Here is a 24,632-nt window from a genome sequence, read left to right on the forward strand (position 1 = left end):
AGGATCCCATCCTAGGTCACGAAGGGGCTCGTCAGGTTCTAGGAGTAATGCGAAATTTATGGCCAAAGTCCCCCCCTGGCACCCACATTTCCTATTGCCCAAGGCTATTCCTACGAATAGACCTTTCGCTACAGAGCCGATCTAAGCCTCTCGAAGTGATAAACCATGATCCCCTTGGAGTAGGGTCTCACAACTAGCTTGGGGTTAGCCTAGCGCGATCTTTTCTTCTATCCTATTTATCAATGTTTTTAATCAGAGATCTAGATTCTAGCAAACACAAACAATCCTTTCAAACAATGACAATCACGCCATCGTGTAATTCACAGCTTTCATAGCCAAGGTAGACCTTATCCTAAGGTAACTTTACATTCTAATGAGGATTCTCCTCCCCATAAAAAAGTGTTGAGTACATCTCTTACAACATGTTAAGCAAGACATGAATTTTCCATTTGGGCTAACTTACCAAATATAAGTGAATTTCCTTTTTAAAAAATATTGTGACAATAATTTAACAAGATGATTTACAAGACCCTTAAATAGACATTCACTTTTCATAACAAGTGTTAATCAACCTTAACCTTGTCACGTTGACAATATATCAAGTTATTTTATTAATCTCAACGAGTGCGCATATAGTCTTTTACTCATTTCATGCAATATCCTCCTACAATTATTTCCATCATGATCTTACGAATTATAATTTTGATTAATCTAACTACAAATCATATGTAGTAGTTAACCATTTATACATGTATTAATACTCTCTCTAGATAAAATTGTCAATTCGTGTAAGTGAAAAACATGGAAGCTAATATTATTTTTTGGTACTTAATTCTTATATGGATGTTATCCATGCAATCTAACAAGTAGATCTTGTACCATTTAATGAAAAATCTAATATTTTATGTAAAATTTTGATAAAAATCTTATTATTTTATGTGGCGATATGAAAATAATAGCCTATTTTTGAAACGTGAATAACGTGGTTTGTCACGATGACATTGGAAATTTTACCTTTGCTTGCGCTTGTGTTCGCCACACCTAATGTTCTATTACTAGTGGCAACTCCGAAAAACCTCGGACACTCCCGTATCTACAGAAATACTCATTCTTTGATCGGTTGCGGTGGTTCTCATGGTCTTTTCACCTCGTCGCTTTGGAGCCATCGTTCGCAAGTGGATTCGAGAGATAAAGAAGGAGGAATGAATTTAGGATGGGAGAGCATAAGAGAAGATGGCTTAGTCCATCTCTCTCTCTCTCTCTTAGCCTTTTGGAGGGGTATTCTTCTACCTCCCTCTCGCAGCCTCTCGGGGTCTCCTTATGCCTCTCTAAACTGCCTCGTATGCCTCTTATTTATAGCTAAATTAGAGAAGAAGGTTGTGGCTAAGAAAAAGAGCTCTTTATAGAGGGGATCTTGGCAAAATTAGCAATCTGATGCTCAAATCACAAATCTGATGGTTTCGTTGGCTCTCTGAAAGGGGAATAAAACCCTAGGACACCTAATTAGAAATCTTCTAGATCGCTCCTTCTTCTTCTCCTTGTTCTCGGAGTGTTGTTTGCTGCATGTAAACTGCAATCGCAACGTGTATAATTTCGCCAATCCTTCTTTTTTGCATTGAATCTCCAAAATTGGCTGAAAAAGCCACTTGCTTTTTTAACATGACACCCTGTTCTAGAACTTTCCATAGCTTGTTAGGATATTTACCATAAATAATATGAAAAATATGCTAGTTTTGTCCAAAATCTAGTATTTTTGGACTATTCATACTATACACACTAACACTAATGACTAATATGGCTCATAACTCTCGTGCACTTGGTAACTTCCGTGATGGGTGGCTACAGCTCTCATCAATCTGGAAAACTTATTGGGTTACGATCCTCAAAATTTTTTAATTGTTAGTTAGTTAGTTATTAATGTTAGTGAGTTTTTACTTTAGTTAGTAACCTTACTAACTTACTAATTGACTAACTAACTTTCAAACTAATCAACTAACTTTCAATTGTGTGGAAGTATTGCATCCTTCTCCCCTTAGAGAAATCAAGATGTCCTCATCTCGAGAGAAATCATGGGTATTGTTGATAAAGAACATTCTCATCTATCCATGTCACGTCTTCTTCAGGATAATCCTTCCACTAGACAAGGTATTCTCTAAGGGCTCTACTCCTAAATTCTCTCTCCCTTACATCAATTATTCTGTTAGGTTATAGCTCAAGGACTCCTTGGCTAGGTATTACAACTTTTTGATCATCAAGGATATGGTTCGAGTTAGCTACGTATGCATTCAATAAGCTAACATGAAATATATTGTGGATTTTTATATTGTCAGGGAGTTGTATCTTGTAAGTGCTTGGTCCTAAGTACTTGAGAACCTTATAGGGTCCACAATATCTTGGACTTAGCTTATTAAAGTCTCCTAAAGAGAATGAACTCTTCTTTGGATGGACATGGATGAAGACCATGTCTCCCTCTTTGAAGATTCATTCTTGCCTTTTTAGATTAGCATATACCTTTTGTTGATCCTTGGCGGCTTGAATATCCTGTCTGACAATCTTGATTTGATCATCCATTTCTTCTAACATTTTTCTCGAAGCTTCTACCCTTAGAGTAGGATTGGAAAAATTAAGTGGCATACAGCAATCTTGACCATATAGTGTCTGAAATGGAGTCATCTGAATACTTTGATGATATGGGGCATTATAAGAAAATTCCACTAAGGGAAGATAGTGAATCCACCTTTTAGGTTCCTTGCTGTACTATGCCTGAAAAACATCCTCAATTACTTGGTTAACTCATTCTGTCTACCCATCAGTTTGTGGATGATAAGCAATGTTGATCCCAATGGCTTCAAATAAACTCTTCGCGAGAAATGTGATGTGAAAAGAGAATCATGATCACTGATGATCCTTTTAGGTAACCCATGTAACCTAAAAATTTATTTTACAAAAATTCTTGCAATATCTGAAGCTTTGTAATCGGTTTTTGTTGGAATAAGATGAGCGACCTTTGTTAGCATGTCTACTATTACCATTATTAAGTTATATCCTCCTTGTACAAAAGGTAGCCCAACTACAAATTCCATGCTAATAAGCTCCCATTTCATCTGGGGAATGTCAAGTGGCTGGAGTTTTCTTGGTAACTTGACATGTTCAGATTTTACCCTTTGGTAATTTAAACATTCAGTGACATAAGTACATCACCCTTGAGTCTTTGTTAGTAATAGCTTTTCTTGACAGTATTAAGAGTTTTTGCATACCCCAGGTGTCCTAAAAAAGGAGAGTCATGTGCTTCCTAAAGTATCCTTCTCTTGAGAGTGACTTGAAGAAACGCATAGTCTCATTTTGAAATAAACAAGTACTTCATCTTCATCCATAGAGAATTCTTAATACTTAGTCTTGAGTTTGGAATCTTGTTCCTTATTCTAAACTTTCCAAAAAAATTGTTGATAGTCATTAAGGAAGGCTTTACAAGACTAAAGGCATTTGCTACTACATTTTCTTTACCAATTCTAAACTTAATTTCAAAGTCATACTCCTGCAGAATTTCAATCCACCATCGTTGCCTCATATTAAGATCAGGCTGAGTAAAAATCCACTTAAGAATTTTATGATCTGTGACTAAGAAAAACTTATTTCCAAGCAAGTAATGTAAACATAATTTGAGAGCGTGAATCACAACTAACAACTCCAAGTCATGAGTAGCATATCTCTTTTCATGGGCTTTCAACTTTCTCGAAGAGTAAGCTACAAGATATCCTTTCTGCATTAGTACACATCCCAATGCAAGAGAGTTGGCATCTATGACAACTTCAATTTTCTTGCTTAAGTCAGGTAGCCTTAAAATCATAGCAATTACCAAACTATGCTTTAGTTGCTCAAAGCTAGATTGTTCAATTGGCGTCAAAATAATGGCAACTCGCTTTTTGAGTAGGTCTATAAGAGATGCTGCAATTTGGGCATAGTTTCTGATGAATATCCTATAGCATCTTGTTAGACCTAGAAAACTTTTCACTTCCTTGATAGTGGTTGGGCGTGGCCAATCTTGAACATCTTTGACCTTGACAGAATCTACTAATATACCTTTAGCAAGCACTGTGAATCCCAAGTACTCAATCTTTCTTTTGAAGAAGGCACACTTCTTCTTCTTGGCATACAACTTGTGTATTATCATCGTCTCCAGGACAATGTGAAGATGTGGTTCATGATCTTCTTCCTCCTTATAATAAGTTAGGATGTCATCAAAGAATACAAGAACAAAGTCATCAAGATGAGGTCTGAAAATGTCCTACATTAACCTATTGAAGGTAGCTGGGGCATTTGTCAATCCAAATGACATCATGATGAATTCGAAATGACCGTATCTTGTGTTGAAGGCGATTTCAAGAGTATCTTCATCCTTGATTCTGATCTGATAATATCCTAAGCGGAGATCGATCTTAGAAAAGATCCTTGCTCCTTGTAAATGATCAAGAAGCTCGTATATCCTCGAGATCGGGTACTTATTCTTTATTGTTACCTGGTTTAGCCCTCAGAGAGTTCCATCTTTCTTATTTGGGAATAATATTGGGGATTCCCACGGTGAACTACTTGGCCAAATATACCCTTGTTCTAGCAGTTACTTGAATTACTCTTTTAGTTTGATGGCTTCAGGAATAGACATTTTGTAGGGTCTTTTTGCCACTCGAGTAGCTCTTGAAACAAGTTTGATCTCATGATCGACTTCTCTCTCTGGAGGTAACTCAATTAGCTCTTCAGGAAATATGTCGGTGTACTCTTTTAACCAAGATGGTTCTTCTTTTGTCTGACCGTCTTGATTTACCTTGTTAAGCTTGATTGAGTAAACGTGTAATCCTTTCTTCAAGCCTTTCACAATTCGAGAAGCTTTTGCTAATTGAACTTTAGGTTTCCCTATTTCACCTTGTGTAGTTGCTATTTCACCGTTCAAATCCTGAAATTGTTGAGATATCGAGCTCCACTCGTGATATGCCAGGGTGACCGTTATGCATTTATGTCACCGACTTGTCAGTTGCAGATGCGGTTGGTACACCGCCCATGAATAATAGCTAGATGACAGCTATCCTTATCTACTCTAGTTCGTGACTCAGTTAGTATGCCACCTTAGTTAATTAAGTTTGGTTTGAGACCCATATATAGGGTTCTTCTATTTTCTTTGTATAAGACTTTTTTTTGGCTTACACAACTAAGAAGAGGAAAACTGTTTTCAGCCTCCACCCTTGTGTGTATTCCCCCATTGTGCAAGCAAGAAAGCTACAAGTGAGACTCCTTCCTTCTCTCCCACAATCTTGACATGGTATCAGAGCCTTGTTCGTGGTAAGGAGCTCAAGAAATCAAGCCAAGCTCGCGGTGTTCTGTTAAGAGGAGCAGTGTTGCTTTCATTTTCTGTTTTGGGAGCAGGTCTCTGCAGGTAGCACAGCCGGAAATTGCAAGAGTGCATTGTCTCAGGTTGAGACGCCCTTCGCGGTGAAGCAAGAGGGCAGTATATGCTGCGGGTAATGGATGGAGGATGCAAGGAAAATGGAAAAACCAGGATTTGTGGAGACTGGTGATGATACTGCACATCCTATTGTGCAGATTGGAAAAATTCCTTTGTCTATGTAGGATGGAAAAAAGAAATACTTGTCTGATATATTTCATGTCCCGAATATCACCAAGAATCTGGTTTCTGTTGGTCAAATGGTTGAGCAGGGCTTGCAGGTCAGATTTAATCCTCATGGATGCTTTGTTGAGGTTATGAAAAATAAAGGTCGCTTGATAGCAAAAGGAAAGAAGAAGGGCAGAATGTTTACGTTGGATGCAGACATGCCTGAATTGAGTGCAGCAATGTTTGCATATGGGACTGGTGTAGTTGCAGATATTGATATCTGGCATAAACGCATTGGTCATGTTAATGTACAGCGACTTAAATCAATGCAGGCCCAAAATATTGTTGCAGGATTGCCAAAATTCAAGGTTGCAGAAATGCGTAAGGTATGTGAAGCCTGTCAATTTGGAAAACAGGCAAGGAAACCATTTCCTAGACATGTTCAAGAGAGTGAGAAGCCTTTGGAATTAATCCACTCTGATGTGTCGACTACTAAAGCTGCATCTCTTGGAGGCTGTCATTATTTTGTCACTTTTATTGATGACTATAGCAGAAAAGTTTGGGTGTATTTTATGAAAAAGAAAAGTGAATTTTTTGGGCATTTCAAAACTCTTAAAGCTATGGTTGAAAAAGAAACAGGCCTGCAAATAAAATGCCTAAGGTTAGATGGAGGGGGAGAGTACCTCTCAAATGAGTTTGCAAGGTTCCTCTGCAGGAGCATGGCATAAAGCAGCAATATTCATGCAGTCATACCCCACAAAAAAATGGAATTGTAGAAAGAAAAAACAGGCATATTGGAGAGGTATCTCGTGCCATGCTCAACGAAAAAGACTTGCCAGATTTTTACTGGGATGAAGCAGTTGCTACAGCAGTCTATATAATGAACATGACTCCCACTGCAGCAATACATGGGATGACTCCAGAGGAGAGGTATACTGGTAGGAAACCAGATATTTCTCATTTGAAAATTTTTGGTTGCATTGCCTATGTACATGTGCCAGATGAGTTGAGATCCAAGTTGGATCCAAAAGCTGAGAAGTGCATCTTTATTGGTTACTCTCTGCAGCAAAAAGGGTATAGATGCTATAACCCTTCTACTCGTAAGTTTACAGTGAGCAGAGATGTTGTTTTTGATGAGATGAGTAGCAGGTATAAACCAGTAAATGTGATTGATGATGTAGATGCACAAGTGGTAATGCTGCACAGAATTCACAGCAGCAGTCACAAAATATTAGTGGACCTGGAGCGTCCTCTAGTAGTGGTTCACATTCTTCGCCATGGACAGGTAGATTGAGATTAGGAGAATCTTCTCAAAGCAATGCAGATAGTGGTATGCAGGTATCACGAAAAGGAAAAGAGAAGGTTGATCAGCCCATATTTGATGTGAATGCAAGTCACTCTTATGTGGATGGTGAATCCAGTGGCTCAGAACAGAGCATTGATGATGAGTTGGGTATTCCTTCTATTGTTACACCTGGAGTAAGGAAGACCAGGGATGTTTTGAGAGCACCTGGGAGTGAACCTATTTTGCGCAGGTCTACGAGAGCTAGGTATCCTGTGGATAGGCTGAAATATGATGGATTTACAGGCATTCACGATGCATATATGGTCAAAGTGATACAGGAACCAGAACCCACTTCTTTTGAGCAAGCCATGGGAAAAGAAAAATGGGAGAAAGCCATGGATGAAGAAATGGATGCCTTGGAAGCAAATGCTACATGGGAATTGGTACCTTTGCCTAAAGGTAAGAATGCAATTGGTTGTAAGTGGGTTTATAAGGTGAAGCACAATATAGATAGTTCTGTGAACAGATACAAGGCAAGATTAGTAGTCAAGGGGTATGCACAAACATATGGCATTGACTATGAAGAAACATTCAGTCCGGTTGCAAGGATGGCAACCGTAAGAGCAGTCATTGCTATGGCTGCATCAAAGGGATGGTCTTTACATCAGATGGATGTAAATAATGCCTTCTTGCATGGTGATTTGCAAGAAGAGGTCTATATGGAGCAGCTACCAGGTTATGTGCATGCTGTTCATCCTGAGTTTGTTTGCAGGTTGAAGAAAGCCTTGTATGGCTTGAAGCAAGCACCTAGAGCATGGTCTGACAAGATATGACAGTATCTTGTCACTATTGGCTTTCAGATTTCCAAGGCAGATTTCTCACTTTATGTGAGAAAAATAGAGAAATGTATTATGCTATTTTCATTTATGTTGATGATTTGATTATGACAGGTGACAGTGATGAAGATATCCTTCATGTGAAAATGCTATTGAAGCAGAAGTTTGAGATGAAGGATTTGGGAGAGCTGCGTTATTTCTTGGGCATTGAGGTGATTAGATCACCAAGTGGGATACAGCTCTTGCAGAGGCAGTATGGATTGGACATGCTGTCCAAATATGGGATGACAGGCTGTAAGCCTATTTCAGTTCCTTTGGAGCAGAATGTGAAGCTGAGCGCAGATGCAGGTGAGCTTCTGGAAGACCCTACTATGTACAGACGCATAGTAGGAAGTTTGATTTATATGACTATTACCAGGCCAGATTTGAGCTATGCTGTTGGATTGGTAAGTCAGTTTATACAAGCTCCAAGGAAACTGCATTTGGATGCGGCTAGATGCATACTCAGGTATGTGAAGTCCACATTGCAGTATGGACTATTTTATGAGACTGGGGTTCAGATACAGTTGCATGGATACACTGATGCTGATTGGGCTGGTAGCATTTCTAATAGACGATCTACCAGTGGATATGTGTTCTCTTTTGGGAGTGCTGCAGTCACTTGGAGCAGCAAGAAACAGCCTACAGTTGCCTTATCCAGCACAGAGGTTGAGTACAGGGGCGCAGCAATGGCTGCATGTGAGGTAGCTTGGTTGCATAAGCTACTTTATGATATGCATCAGTCTACAGATGGGCCATTTGTCATTTATTGTGACAACATGAGTAGTATACACTTGGCAAATAACCCAGTCTATCATGCTAGAACAAAGCACATTGAGGTGCATTATCACTATGTGCAGGAGAGGGTTTTACTAGGTCTTATTGATCTAGTTTATGTCAGCACAGAGGATCAGGTAGCTGATATATTCACGAAGGCATTGGGCGCAGAGAAGCTGCGCAAGTTCAGAGACCTGCTTGGTGTGCAGGAATTGGGATTGAGCTCGAGGGGGAGTGTTGAGATATCGAGCTCCACTCGTGATATGCCAGGATGACCGTTGTGCATTTATGTCACCGACTTGTCTGTTGCAGATGCGGTTGGTACACCACCCATAAATAATAGCTAGATGACAGCTATCCTTATCTACTCTAGTTCGTGGCTCAGTTAGTATGCCACCTTAGTTAGTTGAGTTTGGTTTGAGACCCATATATAGGGTTCTTCTATTTTCTTTGTATAAGACTTTTTTTGGGCTTACACAACTAAGAAGAGGAAAACAGTTTTCAGCCTCCACCCTTGTGTGTATTCCCCCATTGTGCAAGCAAGAAAGCTACAAGTGAGACTCCTTCCTTCTCTCCCACAATCTTGATAGAAATGTGATTTGACCTTTTCCATAATTGATATGAGCATCATTGGGAATCAGCCAATCCATTCCTAGTAAACATTCATAAGCTCCTAAGTTCATTACTTTGAACCTCGGACTTGAAAGGTTTTCTCCTAGGTTAAACTCTACCTTAGCAGTTTGCTATGTAGAAAGTACTTTCTTTCCATTTGCTAATTCCACAAGCAGTTTTGATGCATTACTGTATCTATTGCTAACTTCTTAGCATACTTGGGTGAAATAAATGAGTGTGTACTTCCACAGTCAATCAAAACTTTAAATTATTTACGTTGGTGACTAGCTGGTGTCTGTATTATTGAATATTGATTATTTGGGCCCTTCTTATGGAATGCAACATGAACAGTTGCTTTTTCAATATCTTCTTCCATAGTAGGGTCTTCGTCCTTATTAATCTCTTTTAGGGTAATATTTGACGTTCTTCCTCTTGCCATGGCTACTTGACCACAGCCTTGGGTAGCTTTGCCTTGATCTCGAAATTGGCCTTGGCGGTAGTTTGCAACAAGCTTTAGACAATCTCTCCTGAAATGTCTTGGCTCATTACAGTGAAAGTACCTAAGACCATCCCCGTTTCCCTAAGTGGGAACAAAATTTCCAATTGCATTGGATTTTGCATTTTTTTTGTAACCTTGGTAAAACTCGCCTTGGGTTCTTTTTGCTTGACCTTTGAATCCTCCTTTGTTCTGGTTATTGTAGCTCCAAAACTTATTATTTTTAGGCTCTGATTGTACTTTTCGCACAATAGGAGCACTTTGAATCAAAGAATCTTGGAGGCCTATTGGACGCATTGATTCCAAACGAGTGTTCAGAGGAGAATTTAGCCCCCATTGTTGCAAAACTTGGACACTTGTTGAGCAGTATCCATGGAGGGTGCATACTTAAGAAGTGAAACAAACTTGGAGTAATACACCTCTAGGGTCAGTCCCATTTGCTTCAAATTAAAGAACTCATTCATCTTTTGGGTATAGTGCGCTGGAGGTAAATATCTTCCTCTTACAGCTTCTTTCAGCAAATCCCAAGTAATGGTATTTTCAGGGACACCTTGATCTCAGCACCATTGCTTCCACTAGAGTTGAGCTTTGCCAAGTAATTTTAGCTTAGCTATCATGGCTTGGTTGGCTAGGACAGTTCCAGCAGCAGTAAAATAATCTTCCATGGATTCGATCCAAATTTCTACATTGGCTTCCACATTCTCGCCTTTTCTATTAAATTTCAGAGGTTTGACTTGCTTCAAAAGATTCATTTTCTCTTGGGCTTCATTGGGAATTATTGTGGGTGCGAAATTCTGGGAAATTTTCAACAATTCCCAAGTCAAACTTTAGGAAATTTATATAGCACTAATATTAGAGTTTGATACTCAAATTATCTCTCGCTTAATTTATTGAAAGAATTTTCAAATAAAACTCTCTTCCCATTGCTAAAGTTAAACTGCAATTTCAGAGGTTCGAAGGAAAAATAAGGTTCCATTATTTCTTTGATTGATAAAGTATCAATCAATCTTTATTACAACGGATGTACAAGGTAATCAAATGGAAATAAATACATTATTCAAATAGCTCACATGCTTATCTTTTTTTTTTTCAAAAAAGGATTCCCTACTACAATCTAAGCATTACATTCTAATGCATCCCTTATGAAGTAGCTTAGATTTTGAGAGTAGATATCTAAGAATATATATTGTTGAGGGAGTTCAAGAAATCCGTCCTTTTTGCAGTTGCGGCTAGAGTGACCTATGACTTTTATTTTGTCGAGATGGAAGGATCTTCGTAACTTCCTCATAGATGATATAGTGGTTTAGTTTGATCTTCTTGTCTCTAGTATATACATGGTTAAGTTTGCACTAATCTCATAAAATAGATAGATCTCGGTATCTTTAAGATCTTCCATCTATTTTACCATTTTCAGATTATTCTGAAGATAAGTTAGATGGCTTGCATCGATATAGTAGTATCCTCTACTAATCATCCACCATATTTCATGATATAGAGGCAAGGGGTTGTACAACTGATCTAATATTTGCATCATCTGATTTCTCTAGGCAAAACTGGATGAATGCATAGCTACATAAACATTACTTGAAAGATCAAGAATCGTTTCCAATATTTGTTATTCTGCCATAATTCAAACTAACAAAGAGAAGAAAACATGTCCTAGGCTGTATTTTTTTAAAAAGTTATTAAGCTTACGTCGTATTCTATACTAATGTGCTCTTTGATACCAACTGTGAGTTATTCACCAGTTCCAAGGCACACCTTTTTGTAGTCCATTAGTAGGTTTTCCAAATGGCTCCGCCCGATGCTCCCTTGGAACATCACAAGGTTTGTCACTTAGAACCCACTAAGTCTACATCGTAATGGAAGTGTTCCGATCAAACCCACTGGGATTGACCTAAATTTTTGGGATCCCAAAATCAGACGGGTCTCCTAGCAGCCATCTAGCGTCAGTAATTTTGAGTTTCCACTTCCTATAGGATTACTCGAACTAAAGCGGACTTGCCATTGCACTTGGTTCAAAGAGAATGGGAGACGAAGGGGAGTGCGGTATGTTAATCCTCCTGCCCATAAGGCAAACTCCCATTTTGGCCCCCTAAAACAATGGAAGTCGATTCTACCTAACGACTAGTTTATCATCTTTCTATCTCTATTGCTAATTTAGAAAAGCTCCCAACTAACGGGGACCACCCTATTGTTGGACAGACCCGTCAGGGGTTATGCCCACCTACTTTCCTTTGATGATGAAATCATCTTTAGTTTTTTAATTACCTACAACACATTTATTGGAACATATATAATCATCTTCCTTAATTAATCCGTTAAATCATAGGTTCCTTCACGTAATTTATCTCACAAACATGCATACAATTCAAAAAACCCTTGAGTAAAATAAATTTCTTTATTATATTGGAACTTTGTTACAATTTTCATCTTTCAAACCCTATGGAAGATATAGAAAATTCCATGAGGGTATTCTACCCACAAAGATTCCACCCTTGTAACTAGTATTTATGGTTTCGGGACCCCATCCTGGGTCACGAAGGGACTTGTCAGATTCTAGAAGTAATGCAAAATTTATGGCCAGAGCCCCCCCTAGCACCCACATTTCCTACTGCCCAAGGCTATCCCTATACACAAACCTTTCGGTACGCAGCCCGTCTAAGCCTCTCGAAGTGATAACCATGAACCCCTTGGAGTAGGGTCTCGCAGCTAGCTTGGGGGTAGCCTAGCGCAATCTTTCCTTTTATCCTGTTTGTCAATGTTTTTAATCAGAGATTTTGATTCTAGCAAATACAAACAATGACAATCACACCATCATGGAGTTCATAGCTTCCATAGCCAAGGTAGACCTTATCCTAAGGTAACCTTACATTCTAATGAGGATTCTCCTCCCTATAAAGAAGTGTTGAGTACATCTCTTACAACATGTTAAGCAAGACATGAATTTCCTATTTGGGGCTAACTTACCCAATATAAGTGAATTTTCTTTAGAAAAAATATTGCAACAATAATTTAGCAAGATGATTTACAAGACACTTAAATAGACATTCACTTTTCATAATAAGTGTGAATCAACCTTAACCTTGTCGCGTTGACAATATATCGAGTTATTTTATTAATCTCAACAAGTGCGCATATAGTCTTTTACTCATTTCATGCAATATCCTCTTACGATGTGTGTATTAATACACTATAATTTTGATTAATCTAACAACAAATCATAAGTAGTAGTTAACCATTTATGTGTGTATTAATACACTCTCTAGATAAAATTTTCAATTCATATAAGTAAAAAATATGGAAACTTTTTTTGTACTTAATTCTTATACGGATAATGTCCATGTAATCTAACAAGTAGATCTTGTACCATTTAATGCAATAGCTAACATTTTATGTAAAATTTCGGTAATACAATTCAAACAAGATGTATTATAATTATAATGTATTAATACCATTATAAGATGTATTATAATTATAATGTATTAATACCATTATAAGATGTTTTAATACCATTATAATGTATTAATACCGATAATACGATCAAAATTATAATGTATTAATACAATTCAAACAACCCTTTGATTTCCATCATGATCTTACGAATTATAATTTTGATTAATCTAACGACAAATCATAGGTAGTAGTTAACCATTTATGTGTGTATTAATACACTCTCTACATAAAATTGTCAATTCATATAAGTGAAAAATATGGAAGCTTTTTTTGTACTTAATTCTTATATGGATGATGTCCATGCAGTCTAACAAGTAGATCTTGTATCATTTAATGCAATAGCTAACATTTTATGTAAAATTTCGATAAAATCCTTATTATTTTATGTGGCAATATGAAAATAATAGCCTATTTTTGAAACATGAATAACCTGGTTTGGCACAATGACATTGGGAATTTTGTCTTTTCTTGCACTTGTATATTTGCCACACCCGATGTTCCATTAGTAAGGGCAACTCTAGCAACCTCGAGCAATCCCATATCTCCAGCAATATGCGTTCTTTGACCGGTTGTGGTGATTCTCATAGTCTTTCCACCTCATCGCTTTGGAGCCATCGTTCGCAAGTGGATTCGATAGATAAAGAAGAAGGAATGAATTTGGCATGGGAGAGCGTAAGAGAAGATGGCTTAGTCAAAGACCAAGACAGGGGGGTTGAGCTAACTCTCTCCCTCACAGTCTCTCGGGATAACTCCTCTCTCTCTCTCTCTTTCTCTCTCTCTCTTCATCTCGTAGTCTCTTGGAGGGGTATCCTTCTACCTCCCTCTCACAGCCTCTCAAGGTCTCCTTGTGCCTCTCTAAACTGCTCCCTATGCCTCTTATTTTTAGCTAAATTAGATAAGAAGGATTGTGGCTAAGAAGAGGAGCTCTTTATGGAGGGGATATTGGCACAATCAGCAATTCGAAACTTCTAAGATGCAATCTAATGCTCAAATCACAAATCTGATGGTTATGTTGGCTCTCTGAAAGGGGGGTAAAACCCTAGGACACCTAGTTAGAAATCTTCCAGATTACTCCTTCTTCTTCTCCCTTTTCGAAGTGTTGTTTGTTGCTTATAAAGTGTGATCGCGACGCACACGATTTCAGCAATCCTTCTTTTTTGCATTAAATCTCTAAAACTGGCTTAAAAAGCCACTTGCTTTTTTTACATGACACATTGTTCTAGAAGTTTCCATAGCTTTTTAGGATATTTACAATAAATAATATAAAAAATATCCTAAATAATATTTTTAGGATAAATAATATGGCTCATAACTTTTTTTCACATGGTAACTTTCATGATGGGTAGCTACAGCCCTTGTCAATCCAAAAAAAATGTCGAGTTACAATCCTCGTTTTTTTAATTGTTAGCTAGTTAGTTATTAACATTAGTTAGCTTTTACTTTAGTTAGTGACCTTACTAACTTACTAATTGACTAACTAACTTTCAAACTAATCAACTAACTTTTAATTTGCATGGAAGTATTATAGCATGCATGCAAAGACTATAGAAGGTGGCCCAATAATGTGATATGTGTGCAAAGGATTATATGCAATGTTGAAGATACTCAAGTGAAGAATTAAATCATGTTGTAAAAGCTAAAGAGTTGGAATACATTCTATGATTAGGAAAATATTATGTTGAACTAAGATGAGGATATGCAGAGTGTGAGATGAAAGAAAGGTTGGAAGGTTTGAACAAGATTAAGGGACTCAATATGTGAAAGCCAAAAATTAATAAGAACAAGCTTGATAGTGATTGAGCCAAGAGCAAGAGACTAATGAATCATGAGAGTAGCCAAGAGATGTAAAAACTTGACGATAGCTTTCCACATTGAGAGGGGTCTCTACCATTTCTTAGTGATGCATTTCACGTTATCTAATGCTCCTACTACCTTCTAGGCTTTGATGAATAAAATACTATAGCCTTTCCTTTACAAAACAATCCTTTTATTTTTTTAGGTGACATGGTCTATTGTGGACTATACAAAATTATAAAATGCATGGGTAAGCATGCATACGAGCTAGCCCTACCTCCTCATCTAAAGATCCACAATGTATTCCATATAAGCCTACTGAAATATTATGTTTCCAATTCTAAGCATATCCATGAGGATGAGCAAGTTGTAATGCCAATTGAAGGGACACTTCAAAGCCTTTGACAAATCACATCTTACAAGAGTACGTAATCCAAAAGGACTTTCTAAAAGAAGATGCAACTTGGATTGAGGAACCCATTCTCTAAAGAGCTTACCTCGAGCTTCTCTCAAGATGAGGATATCTCAATTTCTCTAAGGGAAAGAGAATGTAACATACTTACACAAATCGGTCCCATTTACCCCTCGGTCACTTGGCCAATAAGTTCTTGCATCTATTTATACTCATACATCTTCATGGAAGCTTGAATTATTTTAAACTTTATTTAGTTAACTTAATATAATTTTATAAATATTTTCTTGAATTAAATTAAATTATTTCTAATTTTTAATATTTATATTGAGTTATGATGATTTATTACCAATTTTTTCTAGTTTATCTTAATTTATTATTCACTTTTTTGAATTATTAAGAAAATTTCCTAAATTTTTGATAACCTTTATGAAATTTTAATGCATGTAGGTTATTAATATATAATGGATTTTATATTTATTTATGGTAAAGTTTAAGTTAAAAATTTTAAATTTATTTTCTTGAAATTTTGATTTGTTAAACTTTTACATGCATACATACGTACATACATACATACATACATACATACATACATACATACATACATACATACATATATATATATATATATATATATATATATATATATATATATATATATATATATATATATATATATGTATGTATGTATGTATGTATGTATGTATGTATGTATGTATATATACATACATATATATACATATATACATATATACATATATATACATATATACATATATACATATATATACATATATACATATATACATATATATATATATATATACATATATATATATATATATAAAGAAGCCTTCTAAAAAGGCTTTAAGGGGGGGATTAAGGGCCTCAAGGGGCTGCACAAAGTTGGCACCCCAGCCAACGAGGCCCGTGAACCACCCCTCACCACTTTCCCCATGGATCTATCACTGACACACCCTCCCCCCCAATGTCCCTTTTCTTTTTCCAAAAAGAGGAAAATAATTCTAAAGTGTTGCATTTAAATAATTGATAATTTGTTCTCTTCTAAATCTAACTAAACAATGGAAACTTCTCCTTGGATAGTAGAACAAAAAGAGTCTCCTACTAATAAACCTTCATATAAAGACAACCTCTCTCTCTCTCTCTCTCTCTCTCTCTCTCTCTCTCTCTCTCTCTCTCTCTCTCTCTCTCTCTCTCTCTCTCTCTCTCTCTCTCTCTCTCTCTCTCTCTCTCTCTCTCTCTCTCTCTCTCTCTCTACATAAACTATATAAAAGAGGGTTCAAACCCTCTTCACAAATTCAACACACAATGTCGAGGAGACTACTCTTGAGAGAGAGAATGAGAGTCAATGTGAGTAGAGTCATCAAGAGGTGAGGGAAATTCTGTGCCACAAAGAAGATAATGCATGTTTGTGAATCAAGATCCTACCTTCGAATCCCTTCTTTTTCCATCACCTTTTACTATCCACCATGGCTCCACGCAAGCACATCAACATAACAGGATCGTCAATCCATATGAGTGTCAAAAAATTATCAAGGTATATTCTTTTATTTTTTAATTAATTCATGTTTTTCTTTCCTAAAAATTCAATCTTATCTTATCTATATTAGATTTTTAGTTATTGATAACCTTCTAAATTAGAAATTGTCAAAATTATGCTAGAATATTTAAATTTTAATATTTTAAAGTTTAAATATATTTAATTAGCTTTAAATTTATATTATTTAAATAATAATCAAAAATAAAAAATAAAATTAGTTGAATTTCTTGAATATTTTTTAAAAATAAAATTTATATTTTTATCCTACAATTTATTTAAAAATTAAAATTTTATTTTAAAATGGTTAAACTCTTGTAGGTTTTAGTTTAGGATTGCCTTTAAATAGTCGATAAAAATTACTACTTTGTTGCCCAACCTAAAAATCATATTTGCACATGTCATTCATATTTTTGTAGTTAATGAAAAATGTGTAATAAATCATATGTTATTCCTTTTGTATTTCTTTACGAAAAAATTATTTTATATCCCTTGATATTCTATTAAAGTGCACTCTCACACACAATATGCTAAAATGTGTTGACATCCATGATATGATAAGTGCATATTGTATGTTAAAGAGCATTCATGTGCACAGTATTAAACTCAATTTATTAAATTAAATTCTTAGTAAATAAATGGAAATCATTGAAATTTTCAATTGCAAAGTTTTAAATTTACTAAAAATTTAATGAAAAGTTTAGTTGATCCTCATTTGGAAAGGAATGATTGTTGGAAATTTATTAATTGATTGTGGTTGCATTAGATATATGAAAAAATATTCTAACTACATCTTTGCTTCCAGCACAGCCAAATGAGGTTAGGCATGATGCCATCCCCAGGCCTACCTTGGATACTCCTCACCCGAAGTTGTACAATAACTACCTAAGGTGGTCAACCATTGCTTAGGTACATTTTCTCTTTCATATAGGAAGGTTCTCCCTTACAGGAAGCAAGAACTAACAAGGCTATGGTTTGAGATTGTAATCTCGATCACTGCCCTAAAATAGAGAAGGAAAACTATATGAGCTAGATGTGATTTAGCATTGGAAGGCCTAAGATGAACAAGTCGGGGTAGCAACTTGGTTTCTTGGGTTCTTTAGCTCTTTGAGAAACCATAAATATAAAGATAATATAAACTCCTTTTTTTTCCAAAAGGAATTTCTTTGTTTTTCATACATAAGAATATATCAGCAAACCTTGTGTAAAGGTTAATTAAAGAAGTTGTTTTTATATGTGTCACAATGTGAGTAGTATGCTTGCTTAGATAACTAAAATGCACCACATCGAGGAATGCTGATGGATGGCCTTTTGAACAAAACCATTCTATAGCTAGGTGGCTTTCCCTAAGATTAGAAAAGGGTCAACAAACATGGCTATTTTTAGGGTCGAGTCCTAGAACCCACTAAGCACTCCTTTAGGGAGCTCTAGTGTGAGACTGTGCCTTATGGGCAAACGGGTTGATGCTCACCTCTCCCTTGTTTCTAACTCTCATTGAACCAAACACAATGCTTAATCACCTCAATTCTTTGGTGATTCGCAAAATTATGACTGTCTTAGCTCCATGCTTGACTACTACTAAAGATTATAGTTGTGTCATTAAGAACTCATAGGTCCATCCTTGTAGATGCTTCACTTATGAGGTAGACCTAGGGAACACCTAGTCACCTAAATCCATATGCGCGATACTAACTTACCCGCCCTATGAATTTGGATCAAGTATATTTCAAATTCTTTTCGTACAAGATACATGTATCTAGGGTTCAATGGGTATGGTCTTTGCTTAAGTGGTTTGATTTCCACATCTATCGGTATAATGTGGGTGACTACATGTGGTGATACTCCTTTGATCAAAGTAATTCCATGTAAATATGATTAGAATTCCTTAAGAAGTATGATAAGTTGCCTCATGTCCCCTTCCAAAAGGTTGTTAGCAATGTACATGGGTTTGGGAGATTCTTCTTTCTTGACAAGATCCACTTTCTTCACCTTTATGTATCCCTCAATCAATTCACTAGATTTTCCTTCTTGATTAGCTCCTAGTAGAATGTTTATGTGTTCATGATTTTTCAATTGCGTAAGTATCTTTGGGAGATTCTATTTCTTTTTTTGGTTTTCATCATTAAAGTCTTGATCCTTTTGAGTTTACTTTAAATTTCTCCACCTTAAATGCACTAGTCATTTTATCCTATATTTCTTAAATGGAGTTGATTGTTGAATATCTAAGTCAGAATATATTCTATCCTCCAACTCTGAGCTCATTATGTCTAATTCCTAAAGTGATTCTCTATCCCCATCTTTGGCTTGTTTGGTGATGAGGACATCAATAGTTGAAATGAGATTTAAGGGGGCTGAAACCTTGTTGCCTCATGGTCAAGGACCTCCAAATATTGTAACCATTCCAGCTCAGACTTCACTCTTACTATTCATACTCAAAATAATTGTGCATTCACTAGTCCTATTGTTCAAGGTTTTGGCATCTGCTTCTCTACAATTTGTTCTATCATCTTATCATTAGAGTCATAATCTTTGGATTCATTATCTTATTCATCTTTGCTTCCCTCATGACCAGTAAGGTCTTCCTCAACATTGCTAACTTCTTCATCCCTAAGTTTGTCAAGCTTCATTAGTGATGCAAATAATTCAGCATGATAGTCAAATAATGCTTGATGAATCATTGTCTTCCTCCATTCTTGTTATTGAAGCAATTCCTTGAAAATTAGTAAGTTGACCTCATGATGTCCTTGAGATACCATCGCCACTATATTGAGTGAGAATTTTTCTCAATTCCCAATGGTTGGCTAGAATGTTGAAACCCATGACATCAAATGGAGAGGTCTTGGGTTCTCATTAGGACAATAACCAACTCTCTCATACTAAGCCCAATAAGGTATGCAATGAGCTTTTCTTTACCTTCTTAAAAGATGGAGTGGAACTGAAAGCACTAACAAAAGCAAGAGGGAAGATAGAGTTATGGAGGTTCAAGCAAAGAAGAGAGAGACCGGTGTGTGGGAACTACAACTGTCACAATGTGTGACTTGCCCTCCCTTATTCTATTTTCATAGTAAGAATAAATAATAAAGTGATAGTGGTAGGTGGCTCTGCCATCTTGATGTACAAGTGTGCAAGCAATAAGTACAAGTAAATATAGGCGGCTAGGCATATGTGGCCTCCTTTTAACCCCCAACAATCTTCCACTTAAATGCAATTGTGCCTCAGTGTGGAGAAAACAAGAAAAAAAGGGACAAAGTACAAAGTGCACATAGAAGTACGATAAGATGAGGAATAGATGCCATCTCATCCTATGCCCATAATCTTCCTAAGGAAGGCATAACGTTCCACAGGGAAACTTTTAGTGGGAAAATCTATAAAATTCTCATTAGTCAAGATCTTGACAAAGTTTAACTACATGTCCACAATCACCTCTCTAATAAAGTGATAATGGATCTCAATGTGCTTAGTCTTCACATGAAAGACCAGATCTCTTGTCAACTAAATGACACTCATAAAGTCTAAATGCAATGTAGGAGTCATAGTCACTCAGAGGGATCACTCATAAATATATATACATATCATGTGAGTTTAAAATTAAAAAAATTACTAACTCTATTTTTTTACATACAGAAAGGTATTATATGAAGGGGTTGCTTACATATTGAATAAAATTGGGTCATGTCTTATTCAAGAAAAATTCATAGATAATGATATTTATAAATAGATTTTGAACACATATGATATAGAGTATATATATATAGTGAACCCTCCAAGCATAGTCATTGTCATACCAAGTATATTTAAGGCATGTCCCATGTCCTTCATCTCAAAGCTCTTCTTGAGCTAAGTCTTCAAAGCATCCAGGTCATCATGAGCACTCCTAGCAATCAACATATGGTACCAAAATGATAAGGCTACCATCATAGGCCTTCTTCATGTAAAGACTCAAATTTATATTACTACAAGAGTAACCTTGTGAATGAATAAAGGCTTCAAACTTATGATACCATTTCCTAGGTATCTGCTTAAGTTCATAAAGACTCTTCCTCGATTTGTACACTAGGTGTTCCCTATCATTTTTCTCAAAGCCTTTAGGCTGCTACATACAAATGTCCTTATGCAAGTCTCTATGAAGAAAAGTCATCTTCATAATGATCTAGTATAAGTCCATATCCATTTGTGCAACTAAGCCCAATACTAAGCATAGGGTAGTCATCGTGAGCACATGAGAGAATATCTCATCAAAATTAAGTCTCTTTTCTTGCTTAAAACCCTTAGTAAAACTAATCTAGCTTTACATATTAGCTCAGGGTAACCATGGGTACTTTTCAGCTTGTACACCCACTTGTATGGCAATGCATGTTTCCTGTTGGGCAAAGGAACCAAATCCCATGAACCATACTCAAACTACATGGCCCTCTCCCAAGAGTGACTATCACATCTACGCATAGCCTCATCATAAGTGAGAGGCTCACCAACATCTATCACCATGACATAATGCATAGAAGGATCAAAATGATCAAGAAGATGTGAAGCTCTAGAGGGCTCTGGGTCCTTTATGGTATATCCTCTTTGTTCAAAATCATGTTCCTATATAATAGGTGGATCTTAGGTCACTGTATCATCAGTACTATAGCAAGCTATCTAGCTGGGGCTAGTTGTATTGTAATCTAAAGCTCCTCTTGAAAGATCACCTTGCATATCTCAATCACTTGCTCTACTCTCATATGCATTCTTTTCTCATGGAATATAACATCATTGTTGGTGTAGGAAATCTTTTAAGCTTGTGGATTCAAAAGGTGATATCCCATCTCACCTACATTACCATATCCAAGAAAGATACATTTGATGGACTTTGAATCCAACCTATTGTGCTTGTTTTTGGGAATATGGCAAAAAGTCTCTTATCAAAAGACTTGCAAGTGTGCATACAAGGGAGGTTTACCAAACCATACATCCTCTGCACACTAAGAGTAGTGCAACATGGAGACCTATTAAAGTAGTATGGTAAGCATGTCTAATGACTAAGGATACTACAAATCTTTCCTAAATAGTCTGATTCTTCATGCACTCTACAACACCATTCTAGGGTGAGGTATATGGGATAGCCAGTTGACGCTTAATACACTTCTCATCACAAAGCTGCTCAAAAGCCTTGGATATATATTCACCCCTATTGTCAAATCCTAGGCATTTCAACCTATGCCCAACCATAGAAAGCAAGCACTAAAACATAGGTAAAACATCCAATTTATGCTTGATAGGATAGGCCCAATCCCTATGCAAATAATCATCTATGAATGTAAAAAAGTGCTTTATGCCACTCAATGACTAACAAGGCATAGGACCACAGATATCTAAGTGCACAAGAGCTAACCGCTCATCCATGCGAATAGAACTAGATTTTTTATGAGAGTTATGTGTCTACCTACCATAATGACAATGATCACATGAATCAAAATATGTGGAATCAAGAGACAGAAGATACTTCAAACGAGTAAGTACTTTCATTTCTTTCAAAGACACGTATCCAAGATGGCAATGCCATAAAGACATATATGGAAGATTATTCATCACAGCCAACCAAGACATGATCAATAGATCAAAATACAAGCAAGGGGTAAAGACTACCAAACTTGGCACCTCTAGCAAAAATAAGACTATCACAAGTGATCTTCCATGTAGAATCACCAAATGATAAATGGTACTTTTCATCGTCCGATTCAGCAAAATAACTAAGATAAGGCTTTTGGTCAAATATTGGGCCATGATGTACATCATGAAATAGAAAAAGAGCACCAATATCAAATTGTAGTCTAACATCACATATGCCACTGATATCCTATGTAGTGTCATCTCCCAATCTAACTAAACCCATGATAATATGGTAACTATAAAAGTAATGTGACGATGTAGGGTACCATAGAATGAAGCCCCTGAATCAAGAAGCCAATATTGAGAGTACGAAGATAGAGCATTAGTTAACAACTAAGTGGCATCGAGTGATGAAACAACAAGTACGTAATCATCGAAATTGTACTTCAAGGCATTTGTCTCCTCTATCTTCACATTGGACTTGTGAATAATTCCGTGATCATCACAAGACTTGGTATTACCTTGCACTTTTCCTTTGTCTTTTTCATTGCACATTTTATGGCATTGTGGCCTAATGTAACCTTATTGCCCACAACAATGACATGTTAAAGAGGACTTATGACCATGGGACTTACTACATAATTTCCCATGATATTGAGACTTGCTCATGTTGGGTTGTGAGCCTCTATCATGGTTATTATTCCCATTTTCATCATTTCTACCTCTCATTGTAAGTGCACAGAAGTGCAGGCTACATCAATATTCTTCATGTTCACTTTATCTATAAGTAGAGCACTCTCAAAATCACTACATTTGAAACCATCTTCAAGAGGATTAACACTCATAGAAGTACAGAATGTATCCCATGATTCCGATAGTATGACAAGTAAGAACAAAGACTTTATGTCCTCAAATTGAATGCCTTGTAAGATAAGTTGGCCAAAAACAAAGTGGAACACATTCAATTGAGTAGACATAGAGATGCACTCCTTCATGTTGCAAAGGCTCACAAGCTTCTTCAATCAATTACATCTGAGATGCATGACTCTACTTTTCATAAAGATCACATATTTTCTTCCTCATATGCACCAACATTAGTCAAAATAACATTGAAGTACACCTTCTTAGACAAAGACAATATGATAACAAACTTACATAACACATCAAGCTCATCCCAAACATCTTTATCCCAATTTTTTAGCTTTATACCCTTGGCTTTCAATGGCCTAACCTGATTATTTTGTACCAATACTTGTCATATTTGAGTCTTCCAATACTAGATGTTGTTACAATCCAACTTTTTGATGTTGAAAATAGCATGTCATTGGATGCATTTGAAGTACCTACCCTTATGTCTGGAAATAATTGCAAAGTACAAGAATATGGACTACTATAATCACAAAAAAATAGCCACAAAATTGAGCCAAAAGCGAGGGAAGAAACTGGAGAACTAAAGTGTTTATAGTTATCCATAATTAGTAGGCACTAGAGTGCTCAAACCAAGCATTTGCTCTCAAAGAAACTACTCATAAATAGTTTTTTGTATTTCTGTCCATAAAACTATAATAAATAACCATGCATATGTAACCAAGTGACCAAAGGAGTAAGCTCCCACTACCAGGAATATCTGAGTAGCAATAGGGATATGCAAAATATATCTAGCAACGTAGCAACCAAGTACTAAGAGTTGTCAAAACATACAAGGTATCAAATACATAGATGGATACAACAGTGCATATCAAGCATATATCCACCACTGACAACCCATTGAAAATAATAGGTACAAGGATATCCAATAGCTCAACATCAATCATCCCATAGTCATAAATATCTGCAGAGATAGTATGCATAGACCAACTGAGCATGTACATAGATGAGAGACTCCCACTATCTCTAATGAACTAAGCACTGTAATGTAAATACAATTATGACCCATGGAGGTGAAACCCAAATGTTCAAGAGAACACCAAGGCTCAATGCACCAAGCACATAACATTCAAGAAGCCCAAGTGCATTAGTGATATATCCAGGAGAATATACATCCAATATGTCTTCAACAAGCCGTAACTGACGAATCACTTAAACAAATGGCTAACATTGAAATACATCCAAGGAAGCTCAAATCCAAGCTTCAAAGGTCACCATGAACATATCCAAGCATAAGCATCAATGCCAA

This window comes from Lygodium microphyllum, chromosome 23 (assembly GCF_053477565.2).
Source record: "Lygodium microphyllum isolate KBCC chromosome 23, Lygodium_microphyllum_v1.1.10, whole genome shotgun sequence".
Taxonomy (NCBI): Eukaryota; Viridiplantae; Streptophyta; class Polypodiopsida; order Schizaeales; family Lygodiaceae; genus Lygodium; species Lygodium microphyllum.